At 41.4% G+C, this 17,272-nt stretch overlaps 1 protein-coding gene across 2 annotated transcripts in view; it reads right to left on the minus strand.

Annotated features, from left to right (window-relative positions):
- GRIK2 (glutamate ionotropic receptor kainate type subunit 2) overlaps nucleotides 1-17,272 on the minus strand; it is a 622,789-nt gene that overhangs the window by 221,043 nt on the left and 384,474 nt on the right. The window lies entirely within an intron of this gene.

Genomic DNA, 17,272 nt, shown 5'->3' on the forward strand with positions numbered 1-17,272 from the left:
TAAATGCTAACTTTAGCCAGTGTGTGTGACTAAATGGCTACTAAAAAAGACTGAACATACCCCATATTGAATACCCTGATGTGTCTACTTTTCTAAAATATATGGTTTGATGGGGGTAAATTACATTGGCCAGCTTCAAAAATGTCCCAAATAGGACATGGGTGTATGATGACCAGCTGTGAAAATTCCAAGTTGGACCTCCAAAAAGGTATTTTAGTCTCCAGAGAACCAGGCACACCTATACATGGGGGGTATCACTGTACTCAGGATATGTTGCTGAACACATATTGGGGTGTTCTTTGGCAGTAACCCTTAAAGTTCTCAGTACATGTATTCTTAAATTGCTACGTGTTTCAAAAAATCACCAATTTTTATTATTTTATTTTGGCATAGATTGGTGGTAAAATGGTTGCATGAAAAGAGTTAAAATACCCCAAGTTTAATACCTTAGGTTGTCTTCTTTTAAAAAATATATACATGTGAAGGGTTATTCAGGGCTTCCTGACAGATATCAGTGTTTCAATGTAACTTGCGTTAATTTTGAAAAATAATGGCTTGGAAATAGCAAAGTGCTACTTGTACTTATAGCCCTATAACTTTCCAAAAAAGCTAAGAACATGTTAACATTGGGTATTTCTAAACTCAGGACAAAGTTTAGAAACTAATTAGCACAGGTGTTTTTTTTGGCGGTTGTAGATGCGTAACAGATTTTGGGAGTCAATGTTCGAAAAAGTTTGTTTTTATTAATTGTTTGAATCATATTTTATAATTTTTTTATAGTAAATTATATGATATGATGAAAATAATAGTATATTTGGAAAGACCATTTAATGGTGAGACAAATGGTATATAATATGTGGGCATACAGTAAATAAGTAAGAGGAAAATTACAGCTAAACAAAACATAGCTGAAAAATGTAAAAACAGGTCACTAAGGGTTTAAGAGCACACCTTAATATTGCAAGTTTGTATTGGGATGTTTCTTTGTATAATAATAATGTGTTTTTAAGAAATATTCTGAAAAGGTCTTTGGCACTGAAGTCTGATGATGGGGTGGTGCAGGTGAGTATAGAAGAGAGCTAAAGATACAGAAGAGCATTTTAAGGTTAAGGAATGGTTATAGATAATAGAAGTATATTTGCTTGGCTAAGTGCAGGACACAATTATATGAATGTATATATTTAATACAATTCATATTCCACATCAAGTATTTTGGTACTTTTCCCCCTCCCTTTTGTGTATTTGTCACTTACTGATGCTTGATTGGCAATTTTATTAGTTGCTCCGGTATTCTTCCCGTGTTTGTTATTCTAGCTACTCTACACCCTCTGCTCAGGACTCTTACATTCACGTTATAGTTAGCATTCCCATTAAAATATAAATGTAATTAAACTTTTAATGTTCATGAATGTGCATGTATTATTTATGTTTGTATGTAAATGTGTATGTATATGTAAAACTGTATGTTGTGTATGCTATGTTTGTTATGTAAACCGCTCCTGTAATCTCCTTTCCTATAATTTTTTAATATGCACTGCTGCCTCCTCTGTTCTTTACTTTGAAGTCCATGCTTTTGCTCCACGAGCAAGTGAACACAGATAAGGTGTCATGGGATTTCGTACCGTATTTTATATATTGGTTATTTATTTTTTTGTGTGATTTTACACATGATGCTTTAATCTCTGTCTGTGGTTGGTTGATCACCTTCTTTTTACATGCCACTTTAAAAAGAAAATGATATATATATATATATATATATATATATATATATATTTTTTTTTATTTTTTTTTTTATTTATTTTTTTTTACTTAATGATAGTCTATAGACAACATATACTTCTCAGAACTCTGAAATAAGCAGAAACTGAGTTAAATACTGTTAGTAGCTATAGCATCTAGGCAAGTTTTGTTCTAACTCCTTAACTTTAAATAATTATATTAAAGAGCAATGAGCAGTCTGCACCCATACATTGTGCATTAAACAGTCTGCACCAGTACACTGTGCATTAACATTTGTGAAATCAAAATGTCTAAAGTGTTTAAAGCTTTTAAGGATGGCCTACTGTATATAAAAAAAAAAACATCAAAACCTCCTAATCAATTTGAAATTTAAGTGACACATTAATGACACATTTCGTCTCTAAAATGTGGTCATTATTTTTGAATGAATTTGTTTTTCAGCAGTGCTGGGCCAGATCTGCTGTGATACTATGCACAGGTTTGACTCAATGCCAAGCACATCTGAAAGAGTTGGAACATTAAATTGAATTTTGAGTCTTTAATCCTTTGTATCATAGTTATTTCAAGCTTTGTGAGATTTTCACAGTGCCAAATTGAATTCAAATTATATCTTATGTCAGCATCCTTTCTCATGTAATGTTTGGCTCTTTTCAGCGAGATGCTCTCTTTTTTATTAGTAATTGTTCCTGATTCGATTTGACCGCAATATGTTATGCACAGAATACATATTATATTTCCTTGTTAAAGGGAAATTATACCTCTGAAAAAAGAGTTTGGCATAATAACCCTTTTTTAAATAGATATTGTGTGTTAGTAACAGGATTGTTTTATATTTTTACAATTGTCTATGGTTAGAACATGCAAAAAACAAACAAACATTATCATCTTGAGCACCTTTGTTTTAGTAGATAGGAATGCTAAAACTCCATTATGTATATGGATCTGTGTATTTTTTAATTTGTTGTTTGTTTTATCATCTCATATTTAAGGTTGTGTCTGTGGCAATCAAGTTTCAACATTCTACTAAACCAGTATACTAACATAAGATTAACTAGGGATTTTTTTAAGTAGGCTGGGGCAGAATAAGCACATGCATGCTTTAGGCTATAGAGTATTTCTAGAATGCTCCATTTCTTTTTTTTTTTTTGTAATGAATGTTTATTAAAAATCCAATGGCAGTAATACTGTTAGAATTTAACAAAACAAAAAACAGACAAAAATTATTGAACAAACAAATACACCCCATCAGAGCAGGAGAGAGTTGCTGGTTATGTCGTATCAAAATTCTATCCACAGACTAGCGAATACCTCACAAACCAGTTGCGATAAACCATATGTCTCGAGATCACCTTTGACACTAATAAATATATATAGATATATATGTGGCCGAAAGTTGATATAGTTGTTTCTAATAGTTGCATGGCCAATCGATTCCCACAGATAAGCCGTTACTAAGAACAATTGGCCTTATATTTAGGAGAGCTTTGATAATAGTTCAGAGAACAATTCTTCTTTATTTTTTTAAAGAAGTCCTATGTTGTTTATTAGACCTTTTTCCATTGTCACCTGGAACCTAATTTGCTTAATTAAGAGAGATTTTTGGAAAGAAATAGACGATCTCCAATTTCTGGCAATTAAAATTTTAACGGCCACAAAACAATGAGTAGCAATTGAAACATCTTTTGTTGATTTGAAGTTCCAATTCAAATGCAAAAGAGCTATTGCCGGGTTTTGCTCTAATGATCTGTGAGACAATGTTTGAAAAGTAGAGAAAGCCCAAGACCATAAAGGGCGAACCATCGGACAGGACCACCATATGTGTATATAGGACCCTGTGTGGCTTCCACATCTCCAACATGTAGGGTCATAGTTCTCATACATCTTAATGATTCTTGCTGGGGTGAAATACCATTTAAAAAGAAGTTTAGAATGCTCCATTTCAATGAAGAGACAAAATGGATGAACTCTTCCTGAATTATATCGACCTTTTACATTATCAGATCAGTCCTAATATATAAAATATTTAGTATGTAACATAACAGCATTCTCTTATCTGTTATTAACAGTTGACCATGCAAAGTCTTTATTGGACTACAGATACTTTCAGATATTATTTATTTAGACCACTTAATTATTGGGGGGTTAGATAGGTATGCACTACTGGATTTGGATTCATCTCTGCAGATCCTCTCAAGCTCTGTCATGTTGGATTGGTGGTCAGCCTTTTTAGGTCTTTTCAATGCATATTTGATTGAGTTCAAGTCTGGTTGGGCCGCTCAAAGACATTCACAGAGTTGCCCGTAAGCCACGCATTGTCTTTTTGAGAGGTGAATCTTTACCTCAACCCTGACCCTGACCAGTCTCCTGGTCTTTGCCACTGAAAAACACCCCCAAAGCATCACGCTACCACCATCATACTTTACAGTTGAGATGGCATTGTGCAGGTGACGAGTGGTGCCTGGTTTCTTTCAGACAGGGCAGTTTGAATTGAGGCCAAACTGTTCATTTAATCAGAACCAGACCATCTTGATCCTCACAGTCTTTTCAACTTTTAAGTGCATTTTTGCAAATTCCAAGCATGCTTTCACAAGATTTGCTATGAGTAAAGGCTTCTGTATAGCCAGTCTGCCATAAAAGCCAGATCGGTGGAGTGTTGTAGTGAAGGTTGTTCTTCTGCAAGTTTCTTCCATTTCTACACATGGTCTCTGGAGCTCACCCAGAGTGACCATCAGGTTCTTGGTATTCTCTACTACCAAGGACTTTCCCCATAATTGTTCGGTGTAACCAGGCAGCCAGCTCTAGGAAGATTCCAAGTCATTCCATATTCTATACATTTAAGAATTTTGGAGGCTACTGTGTTCTCAAGAACTTTCCATGCAACTAAACTTTTTTTGTAGCTTACCCCAGATCTGAGCTTCTGATTCAATCCGGTCCATGTGATATTTCTGTAGTTTTTAGTATATTTCACAGAATACTTATCGGTTAATTTTTCCATCATTTGGTTCACAAATCAGGTGAGAAAAAGTAACCAATAGATGGAAAAAAGTAATAGTAGTAATATATATATATATATATATATATATATATATATATATATATATATATATATATATATATATATATTTGTTATATAATATATTCAGCTTATAAGCATTCTAGGGGTTAGTTATGGCAAGAGACAGGGCCAGATTAAGAGAACATTGGCATGGTGCTGACAGTTACAATGGGCCAAACTACAGAATCAACAGAAAACACTAAAACAGCCATACTTCCCAAGTATCACATATCTGATGGGGGTGGTGCTGGTGGAAACTCACAGGATGCATTAATAAGAACACACATATCCAATGCTAATCTCTTGCTTTCTTCAATCAACTAAACCCATATCCCCAAACATCTGTGAAGCAGGACGTCGGTGGGCGGGGTAATAGGAGGTGGACCAGTGACGGACTCTACCAGAAGGTCAGCCTGGCATGAATGCTTGCCTATTCACCTACAAATCACACAGGTCGGCTAAGAGAGGACAATGCAGACAGTGTTGTTTTAGAAACCCACCTGGAACACATGGTTAATGATGTATATTTTATATATGAAATACAGAAGAAAAAAAAAGTAAAAAGTAAGATGCGGAAGGAAAGAAAAAGGAGGGGACCAGAAGGGGGGAATAGGAAAAACACCACCAATTTGAGACCACTACATTACCTTAAGCTAAGATGGAGAGGTGTAATCACTCCAAGGGCTCCAGACTTTATAAAAGGAGGGGAGATTATTATGCACAGTGACAATCAATTAACTGATTTTTGACAATTTTGGCATGAACCTCCCAGAGAGGAGGGGCAGAGGTTCCCAGCCATGATTTGGCCAATGACCTTCTAAGGGTGAGACAGAAGGAATAACCAGAGGTTTAAGTTGAAAGTTACACATGAGAAGATATGCATCATAATGTCCAAAGAAGTCTGCATTAATCATCAGAGGGTGCTTTACTCATACTGAAAAGTTTCATAGGGCTGATATACTGTTTCCCCTGATGCTCCTAATATAAGCCCCATGCTGAAAATAATCCCTAGTCCCTAGTCGTTAGTTCACTAATCTATGTTTGGGGAATTTTCCCCAAACATAGATTTACGGGATTCCATTCGCGAGTAAACTAATCTTTGCTCGGGGAAGTTTCCCCGAACATAGATTCACAAGATTCCATTTGCGAGTAAATTAATCTATTTTCGGGGAAGTTTCCCCAAACATAGATTTGCGGTATTCTATTAGCAAATAAGCTAATCTGTGTTCGGGAAAGTTTCCCCGAACATAGATTTGCAGGATTCCATTCCCTAGTGAACTGGTCTATGGGCTTTATGGTACACGTTTACCCCAAAATAAGACCTCCCCTGAAAATAAGCCCTAGTGCGTTTTTCCAGAGGGAACATTTATATAAAATCCAGTCTTACTTTTGGGGAAATACCGTACCACCTAAAAAGGATCTTATACATCTGTTCCTGAGATGTCACACTAATGGAAACTCTGGAAACTCTGCCTCCCAAATATCACCACTAGTGATGTACCGAACTGTCCGCCGGCGAACAGTTCCCGGCGAACTTAGCGTGTTCGCGTTCGCCGCGGCGGGCGGACACATGCGCAGTTCGATCCGCCCCCTATTCGTCATCATTGGGCAAACTTTCACCCTGTGCCTCTCGGTCAGCAGACACATTCCAGCCAATCAGCAGCACTCCCTCCCTTCCACACCCTCCAACCTCCCTCCCAGCATCCATTTGCGATTCATTCTGAAGCTGCATGCTTAGTGAGAGGAGGGAAAGTTTAGCTGCTGCTGATTAGATAGGGAAATTGATAGCTAGGCTAGGGTATTCAGTGTCCACTACAATCCCGAAGGACTCATCTGATCTCTGCTGTAAGGACAGCACCCCAAAAAGCCCTTTTTAGGGCTATAACATCAGGCTGCTTTTTTTTTTTTTTCCTGTGTAATGTAATTGCAGGTGCCTGCCTGCCAGCTTCTGTGTGAGGTTCACATTGGATACTGTGCCTACTTGCCCAGTGCCACCACTCATATCTGTTTTAACAATAGGTTAAGCTTTAGATTTAAAATAAATAATTTTTTTTCACTGTAATAGAAGAGCAGTTGCCTGCCTGCCAGCTTCTGTGTCAGGTTGGATGCCTTGCCCATTTGCACAGTCAGTGCCACCACTCATATCTGTTTTAACAATAGGTTAAGCTTTAGATTTAAAATAAATACTTTTTTTTCACTGTAATAGAAGAGCAGTTGCCTGCCTGCCAGCTTCTGTGTCAGGTTGGATGCCTTGCCCATTTGCACAGTCAGTGCCACCACTCATATCTGTTTTTACAATAGGTTAAGCTTTAGATTTAAAAGAAATTATTTTTTTCACTGTAATAGAAGAGCAGTTGCCTGCCTGCCAGCTTCTGTGTCAGGTTGGATGCCTTGCCATTTGCACAGTCAGTGCCACCACTCATATCTGTTTTAACAATAGGTTAAGCTTTAGATTTAAAGAAATATTTTTTTTTCACTGTAATAGAAGAGCAGTTGCCTGCCTGCCAGCTTCTGTATCAGGTTGGATGCCTTGCCCATTTGCACAGTCAGTGCCACCACTCATATCTGTTTTAACAATAGGTTAAGCTTTAGATTTAAAAGAAATAATTTGTTTTCACTGTAATAGAAGAGCAGTTGCCTGCCTGCCAGCTTCTGTGTCAGGTTGGATGCCTTGCCCATTTGCACAGTCAGTGCCACCACTCATATCTGTTTTTACAATAGGTTAAGCTTTAGATTTAAAAGAAATAATTTTTTTTCACTGTAATAGAAGAGCAGTTAGTTGTCTGCAAGCGTCTGGGTGTCAGGCCTACTTCAGCGTGTGCTCTGCAGACCTGTGCCAGCGTGCTTTGACAGTTGCCAATCATATCTGGTGTCTCTTTAGCATGCTTTTACAAATAAAAAAGGTTTCTAGTGTAAGCTAATAGCAGCCAGTCAGTGTCCTTCAAGCGGCTCTGTCAGGCCTTCCTTCAGCGTGTGCCCTGCACAACCCTGCCAGCGTACTTTGACAGTTGCCACTCATATCTGGTGTCTCTATAGCGTGCTTTTACAAAGAAAAAAGGTTTCCAGTGTAAGCTAATAGCAGCCAGTCAGTGTTCTTCAAGCGGCTCTGTCAGGCCTTCCTTCAGCGTGTGCCCTGCACAACACTGCCAGCGTGCTTTGACAGTTGCCAATCATATCTGGTGTCTCTTTAGCGTGCTTTTACAAAGAAAAAAGGTTTCCAGTGTAAGCTAATAGCAGCCAGTCAGTGTCCTTCAAGCGGCTCTGTCAGGCCTTCCTTCAGCGTGTGCCCTGCACAACCCTGCCAGCGTACTTTGACAGTTGCCACTCATATCTGGTGTCTCTATAGCGTGCTTTTACAACCAAAATTTTGTTTCCACTGTAATAGAAGAGCAGTTGCCTGCCTGCCAGCTTCTGTGTGAGGTTCACAGTGGATACTGTGCCCTCTTGCCCAGTGCCACCACTCATATCTGTTTTTACAATAGCTTAAGCTTTAGATTTAAAAGAAATAATTTTTTTCACTGTAATAGAAGAGCAGTTAGTTGTCTGCAAGCGTCTGGGTGTCAGGCCTACTTCAGCGTGTGCTCTGCAGACCTGTGCCAGCGTGCTTTGACAGTTGCCAATCATATTTGGTGTCTCTTTAGCGTGCTTTTACAAAGAAAAAAAGGTTTCTAGTGTAAGCTAATAGCAGCCAGTCAGTGTCCTTCAAGCGGCTCTGTCAGTCCTTCCTTCAGCGTGTGCTCTCCAGAACTGTTCCAGTGCACATTGCCAATCATATCTGGTGTCTTTATAGCGTGCTTTTAAAAACAAAATTTTTTCTTCACAGTTATAGATTGAATAGCAGTTACTTGTCTTCAAGCGGGTATGTCAGGCCTACAGTGTGTGCTCTGCAGAACTGTTCCAGTGCACATTGCCAATCATATCTGGTGTCTCTATAGCGTGCTATTAAAAACAAAAAAAAATTTTCACTGTTATAGATTGAATAGCAGTTACTTGTCTTCAAGCTGGTGTGTCAGGCCTACAGTGTGTGCTCTGCAGAACTTTTCAAGTGCACATTGTCAATCATATCTGGTGTCTCTATAGCGTGCTTTTACAAAGAAAAAAGGTTTCTAGTGTAAGCTAATAGCAGCCAGTCAGTGTCATTCAAGCGGCTCTGTCAGTCCTTCCTTCAGCGTGTGCTCTCCAGAACTGTTCCAGTGCACATTGCCAATCATATCTGGTGTCTCTATAGCGTGCTTTTAAAAACAATTTTTTTTTTTCACTGTTATAGATTGAATAGTAGTTACTTGTCTTCAAGCGGGTGAGTCAGGCCTACAGTGTGTGCTCTGCAGAACTGTTCCAGTGCACATTGCCAATCATATCTGGTGTCTCTATAGCGTGCTTTTACAAAGAAAAAAGGTTTCTAGTGTAAGCTAATAGCAGCCAGTCAGTGTCCTTCAAGCGGCTCTATCAGTCCTTCCTTCAGCGTGTGCTCTCCAGAACTGTTCCAGTGCACATTGCCAATCATATCTGGTGTCTCTATAGCGTGCTTTTAAAAAAATTTTTTTTTTCACTGTTATAGATTGAATAGCAGTTACTTGTCTTCAAGCGGGTGTGTCAGGCCTACAGTGTGTGCTCTGCAGAACTGTTCAAGTGCACATTGCCAATCATATCTGGTGTCTTTATAGCATGCTTTTACAAAGAAAAAAGGTTTCTAGTGTAAGCTAATAGCAGCCAGTCAGTGTCCTTCAAGCGGCTCTGTCAGTCCTTCCTTCAGCGTGTGCTCTCCAGAACTGTTCCAGTGCACATTGCCAATCATATCTGGTGTCTCTATAGCGTGCTTTTAAAAACAAATTTTTTTTTTCACTGTTATAGATTGAATAGCAGTTACTTGTCTTCAAGCGGGTGTGTCAGGCCTACAGTGTGTGCTCTGCAGAACTGTTCCAGTGCACATTGCCAATCATATCTGGTGTCTCTATAGCGTGCTTTTACAAAGAAAAAAGGTTTATAGTGTAAGCTAATAGCAGCCAGTCAGTGTCCTTCAAGCGGCTCTGTCAGCCACCACCAGAATGCCGTCATTGCAGAGCTCAGCAGTGTGGCATTTTTTTTGTGTGTCTGTTTTTTTTGTGTGTCTTTTGTGTGTCTGCCTCGGACAACAATTTTTAGCTATTTGGACACCGCAGTGGAAGGTACCCGGCCGGAATTTCTTTTCACAAAAGGCAATCCCCAACTTGTACTCGATTGTGCAAAAGGAAGTCATGGCATGTCTGGCACACAGTGTTGGGGCAAGGGTCCATCTGACCACTGATACCTGGTCTGCAAAGCATGGTCAGGGCAGGTATATCACCTACACTGCGCATTGGGTAAACCTGCTGACGGCTGACAATCAAGGAATGCGTGGCATTGCAGAGGAGTTGGTGACACCGCCACAAATTGCAGGCAGTCCTGCTGCCACCTCCTCTACTCCTCCTACTCCATCCTCTTCCATAACCTCCTCGGCTGAGTCCTCTTGTGCTGCTGCGTCTTGCTCCACATCAACGGCACCCCCCCAGCTCCCCAGGTACTATTCCACATCCCGGATACGGCAGTGTCACGCCGTCTTGGGTTTGACTTGCTTGAAAGCAGAGAGTCACACCGGACAAGCACTCCTGTCCGCCCTGAACGCACAGGTGGAAAAGTGGCTGACTCCGCAGCAACTGGATATCGGCAAAGTGGTGTGTGACAACGGAAAAAATTTGATAGCGGCATTGAAGTTGGGCAAGTTGACACATGTGCCGTGCATGGCACATGTGTGTAATCTGATCGTACAACGCTTTGTGCATAAGTACACAGGCTTACAGGACATCCTGAAGCAGGCCAGGAAGGTGTGTGGCCATTTCAGGCGTTCCTACACGGCCATGGCTCACTTTGCCGATATCCAGCGGCGAAACAACATGCCAGTGAGGCGCTTGATTTGCGACAGCCCTACACGTTGGAATTCAACACTCCTAATGTTCGACCGCCTGCTCCAACAAGAAAAAGCTGTTAATGAATATTTGTATGACCGGAGTGCTAGGACAGCCTCTGGGGAGCTGGGAATTTTTTTGCCACGTTACTGGACACTCATGCGCAATGCCTGTAGGCTCATGCGTCCTTTTGAGGAGGTGACAAACCTAGTCAGTCGCAACGAAGGCACCATCAGTGACATCATACCATTTGTTTTATTCCTGGAGCGTGCCCTGCGAAGAGTGCTGGATCAGGCTGTAGATGAGCGTGAAGAGGAAGAGGAAGAGTTGTGGTCACCATCACCACCAGAAACAGCCTTATCAGCATCGCTTGCTGGACCTGCGGCAACGCTGGAAGAGGATTGTGAGGAAGAGGAGTCAGAGGAGGATTGTAGCTTTGCGGAGGAGGAGGAGGAGCAAGACCAAACACAACAGGCATCCCAGGGTGCTCGTTGTCACCTATCTGGTACCCGTGGTGTTGTACGTGGCTGGGGAGAAGAACATACCTTCAATGACATCAGTAAGGAGGAGGAACGGGAAATGAGTAGCTCGGCATCCAACCTTGTGCAAATGGGGTCTTTCATGCTGTCCTGCCTGTTGAGGGACCCTCGTATAAAAAGGCTGAAGGAGAACGACCTGTACTGGGTGTCCACGCTACTAGACCCCCGGTATAAGCAGAAAGTGGCGGAAATGTTACCGAGTTACAACAAGTCGGAAACGATGCAGCATTTGCAAAATAAATTAAAAAGTATGCTTTACACAGCGTATAAGGGTGATGTCACAGCACAACGGGAATCTAACAGGGGGAGAGGTGGAAGTCATCCTCCTCCCCCTCCTCCCACGACCACGCCGGCAAGGACAGGACGCTTTAAAGACGTGTTGTTGATGGAGGACATGCGGACCTTTTTAAGTCCTGTGCATCGCCACAGCCCTTCGGGATCCACCTTTAGAGAGCGACTCGACTGACAGGTAGCAGACTACCTCGCCTTAACTGCAGATATCGACACTCTGAGGAGCGATGAACCCCTTGACTACTGGGTGTGCAGGCTTGACCTGTGGCCTGAGCTATCCCAATTTGCGATAGAACTTCTGGCCTGCCCCGCTTCAAGTGTCCTGTCAGAAAGGACCTTCAGTGCAGCAGGAGGTATTGTCACTGAGAAGAGAAGTCGCCTAGGTCAAAAAAGTCTAGATTACCTCACCTTTATTAAGATGAATGAGGGATGGATCCCGAAGGGACTGACACTGGGCGATACATTCGATTAAAAAAGGCCTGATGAGATGAGCTGCCTTGGGCTAAAAATGGTCCACACGCTGCTGTATTTTAGCTCTGAATGACGTTTGACTTGCGTGACTTATCCGCCACCAACTGGGGTTCAAGCCGCCATGTTTTAGGGCACTTTCTGCCTGTGAAACAAACATCAATTTTTCTGGCCGCTGCTACAGCAGCGGCTGCAACAATACCAAATTTTTCAGGCATGTGTACATGCCTAATTTTTAGGCCCACTGGTGCAGCACTGTGGCTTCAAAAACCAAACCAAAAAAAAATCCTCCAAGATGGCACCAATATACCAGTGGTCTAAGCATCTTCCCACCTTGGCCTAAAAAGGGGATGTGATTCAACAATTAAAAATCTCTGCCATTTACACGTCCACTGATAGGAGACGCGGAAGGTATTAAACTGATATGAACAATACTAAACTCACCACTCCTATCTGGTGGCACATTAGCAGTGCCCCAAATTTCAAGTAAGAGGACCGACCAAGCATCTTCTTCCATCTCCCTGTTACATAAATCAATGCCATATCCATAGAAATTGTAGAGAATATCCAGGATAGTTTTACAGGGCCAAATCATGTCGCCTGTTGAAAGAGGTGACCTTGCTCGGGTCCCAGGTGTGCGGTTCCTAAAATGGCTGCCATATACATGTCCTCTGAGAGGAGACGCGGAAGGTATTAAACTGATATGAACAATACTAAACTCACCACTCCTATCTGGTGGCACATTAGCTTGCCCGCGCAGTGCCCCAAATTTCAAGTAAGAGGACCGACCAAGCATCTTCTTCCATCTCCCTGTTACATAAATCAATGCCATATCCATAGAAATTGTAGAGAATATCCAGGATAGTTTTACAGGGCCAAATCATGTCGCCTGTTGAAAGAGGTGACCTTGCTCGGGTCCCAGGTGTGCGGTTCCTAAAATGGCTGCCATATACATGTCCTCTGAGAGGAGACGCGGAAGGTATTAAACTGATATGAACAATACTAAACTCACCACTCCTATCTGGTGGCACATTAGCTTGCCCGCGCAGTGCCCCAAATTTCAAGTAAGAGGACCGACCAAGCATCTTCTTCCATCTCCCTGTTACATAAATCAATGCCATATCCATAGAAATTGTAGAGAATATCCAGGATAGTTTTACAGGGCCAAATCATGTCGCCTGTTGAAAGAGGTGACCTTGCTCGGGTCCCAGGTGTGCGGTTCCTAAAATGGCTGCCATATACATGTCCTCTGATAGGAGACGCGGAAGGTATTAAACTGATATGAACAATACTAAACTCACCACTCCTATCTGGTGGCACATTAGCTTGCCCGCGCAGTGCCCCAAATTTCAAGTAAGAGGACCGACCAAGCATCTTCTTCCATCTCCCTGTTACATAAATCGATGCCATATCCATAGAAATTGTAGAGAATATCCAGGATAGTTTTACAGGGACAAATCATGTCGCCTGTTGAAAGAGGTGACCTTGCTCGGGTCCCAGGTGTGCGGTTCCTAAAATGGCTGCCATATACACGTCCACTGATAGGAGACGCGGAAGGTATTAAACTGATATGAACATTTACTAAACTCACCACTCCGAGTGCTGTTATTTATTTAATTTTTTTGTGGTGAGGCTTTACAGGACAGAGTGCTTCTCCACGGGACATGTTAACTCACGGGCAGCTGGCTCATCAAGGAACCAGAGCAGCTTGAACGAGGTGACCTTGCTCGGGTCCCAGGTGTGCGGTTCCTAAAATGGCTGCCATATACACGTCCACTGATAGGAGACGCGGAAGGTATTAAACTGATATGAACAATACTCCACTCCTATCAGTAGGTCCGTCCCATTGTGATTTATGCCCCCCACCCACCGCGCAGGGATGGGGTCCGGGTGGGAGGAAAGTAGGACCCCCATTGTGATTTATGGCCCCCACCCACCGCGCAGGGGTGGGGGCCGAGGGGGGAGGACAGTAGCTCCCCCCAGTGTGTATCATGGGCTTTGAGGACAGGTGTCAATCCATACCTGCCAAGTGACCCTATGTAGGGGTAACAGTCCCTATTCTGCTCTGTGTCAGTGTGTATCATGGTCTCTGTGGACGGGGAACAGTCTCTATTCTGCTCTGTGTCAGTGTGTATCATGGACTCTGTGGACAGGGAACAGTCTCTATTCTGCTCTGTGTCAGTGTGTATCAGGGGCTTTGAGGACAGGTGTCAATCCATACCTGCCAAGTGACCCTATGTAGGGGGAACAGTCCCTATTCTGCTCTGTGTCAGTGTGTATCATGGTCTCTGTGGACGGGGAACAGTCTCTATTCTGCTCTGTGTCAGTGTGTATCATGGTCTCTGTGGACGGTGAACAGTCTCTATTCTGCTCTGTGTCAGTGTGTATCATGGTCTCTGTGGACAGGGAACAGTCTCTATTCTGCTCTGTGTCAGTGTGTATCAGGGGCTTTGAGGACAGGTGTCAATCCATACCTGCCAAGTGACCCTATGTAGGGGGGACAGTCTCTATTCTGCTCTGTGTCAGTGTGTATCATGGTCTCTGTGGACGGGGAACAGTCTCTATTCTGCTCTGTGTCAGTGTGTATCAGGGGTTTTGAGGACAGGTGTCAATCCATATCTGCCAAGTGACCCTATGTAGGGGGAACAGTCCCTATTCTGCTCTGTGTCAGTGTGTATCAGGGGTTTTGAGGACAGGTGTCAATCCATATCTGCCAAGTGACCCTATGTAGGAGGAACAGTCCCTATTCTGCTCTGTGTCAGTGTGTATCAGGGGTTTTGAGGACAGGTGTCAATCCATATCTGCCAAGTGACCCTATGTAGGGGGAACAGTCCCTATTCTGCTCTGTGTCAGTGTGTATCAGGGGTTTTGAGGACAGGTGTCAATCCATATCTGCCAAGTGACCCTATGTAGGGGGAACAGTCTCTATTCTGCTCTGTGTCAGTGTGTATCAGGGATCATTAGGATAGGTGTCAATCCATATCTGCCAAGTGACCCTATGTAGGGGGAACAGTCCCTATTCTGCTCTGTGTCAGTGTGTATCAGGGATTTGACTATCTTTATTCAGATTCAAAAATTACAATTCCAGGAAAAATTTAACAAACATTTACAAGAACATGTTATGCACATCATAGAAACAACGTGAACCTCTTTAAAGCCACAAACTTAAGACAAAAAATACGTACACACAATGTGTAAGGGTTTGAAAGAATATTCTGAATCCTTACATGTTTACTTTATCGTTTGTTTGATTTTTGTGAACCATATATAAACTACAAGCAGTGTGAAAACTATAAAAACTCAAGTGGCCATGCTGATCAAATTAAATAGTATGCTTTACACAGCGTATAAGGGTGATGTCACAGTACAACGGGAATCTAACAGGGGAAGAGGTGAAAGTCATCCTCCCCTCCCACGACCCCGCCATATCTGCCAAGTGACCCTATGTAGGGGTAACAGTCTCTATTCTGCTCTGTGTCAGTGTGTATCATGGTCTCTGAGGACGGGGAACAGTCTCTATTCTGCTCTGTGTCAGTGTGTATCAGGGGCTTTGAGGACAGGTGTCAATGTTAGGTGATTTCTGCCCTTTATGGATTAAAAGCAGACTCTGCATCAACTGTGTAATTTTCCATGGGAGTTTTGCCATGGATCCCCCTCCGGCATGCCACAGTCCAGGTGTTAGTCCCCTTGAAACAACTTTTCCATCACTTTTGTGGCCAGAAAGAGTCCCTGTTGGTTTTAAAATTCGCCTGCCCATTGAAGTCAATGGCGGTTCGCGCGGTTCACGGTTCGCCAACATTTGCGGAAATCGCGTTCGCCGTTCGCGAACCGAAAATTTCCGGTTCGCGACAACACTAATCACCACATAAATCACCATGAAGCTTCTCCCCCAGATTCTGCTCTCACTGATTGATATTGCACATAGGATTCCAAATTGTGGAATGTGCACAAATATAGTTCTAAATCAGTGAAATTAGACTCTTCTCTGCATCACAGTAAACTAATACTAATACTGCAAACATTTTCAGCCTATCACAGTGCCCATTCAGGAATGAATTAGTATGGCTAAAAGGAAAGGTTTATTTACTGCTTTAGCCACATCTCCACCGGTGGCGGGACTATGGGAAACCAGAAATCATCATCCATTGTTAAACTGCTTGAAAATTGTGTAGCACTGAATTGTTTAGCACTGAATTGTATAGCACTATAACCAGTTCAATTAGATAAAACAGTTATACAGTATTTAGTTTTGGTGTTCCTTTAAATACATCAATACTGAAAGTACATTCTATACGCTTGTATGTAAATATATTATTATATTATTATTAGTAGTAGTATTTATACAATTTATTTCGCAGGGCTTTACAATATTATGAAAGTTGGAAATGTAACAATAAATGAGACATTTACAAAATGTTACAGGAAAAAAAGGTATCTGAGGAAGCTGCTCAGACAAGCTTACAGTCTAGAAGATATATAATATATATATATATATATATATATATATATATATATATATATATATATATATATAATTAAATACATTTAATACTAAATTTTATGAGTGGATAGCTAATTATATAAGAATAATGGTAAAATATAGAGTTGCATTCAAGATAAGGTGGTTAAGTATTGTTACGTTTAAATGTGATGGACCATTACCCTCTTGTTAAGGTGGTAGAGTGATTGAAAGCATTGTGAACTGAAATAGGCAGGTAGGATATTATGAGCAACTCTATGGAAATAATAAACCTACAAGGACAGCAAAAGAGACACTTTTCTACTTATCGACATCTGTCCTAATATGTTAACAGCTTAGGTATTGTTAAGCATTCTGCATGTACATTTATGATGTTTTTTTACGACATGTGCCACAAATGTAAGAGTTCTATATATCCTTTTTTTTCTTTAGAGTATTTTATGGGCATTGGACTAAGAATAAGTATAAAATTGCCTTGAAAGGAAGGTCATGCTTTACAAAGTATTGGGCCAGATACTCTGAAAGGATAGGTATTCATAAAATTGCATTAGGAAAATACTTTGAAAAACATTTGCATACACATCTAAAGCCAATAGTCAAGGTTGCTTCATGGATAAATGATAATTTTGCAAACTGTGATGCAGTGTAAACACTTTTGATAAAGCATACCAAGGACACAAATTTGAGAGAAAACAAGGCCATATAGCCACACAGACTGAAAAAAAATTGAATACCATCATGTTATGTCTTGTATACAAACACTAAATAGAGAACACAT

The sequence above is a fragment of the Pelobates fuscus genome, chromosome 2, assembly GCF_036172605.1.
Source record: "Pelobates fuscus isolate aPelFus1 chromosome 2, aPelFus1.pri, whole genome shotgun sequence".
NCBI lineage: Eukaryota > Metazoa > Chordata > Amphibia > Anura > Pelobatidae > Pelobates > Pelobates fuscus.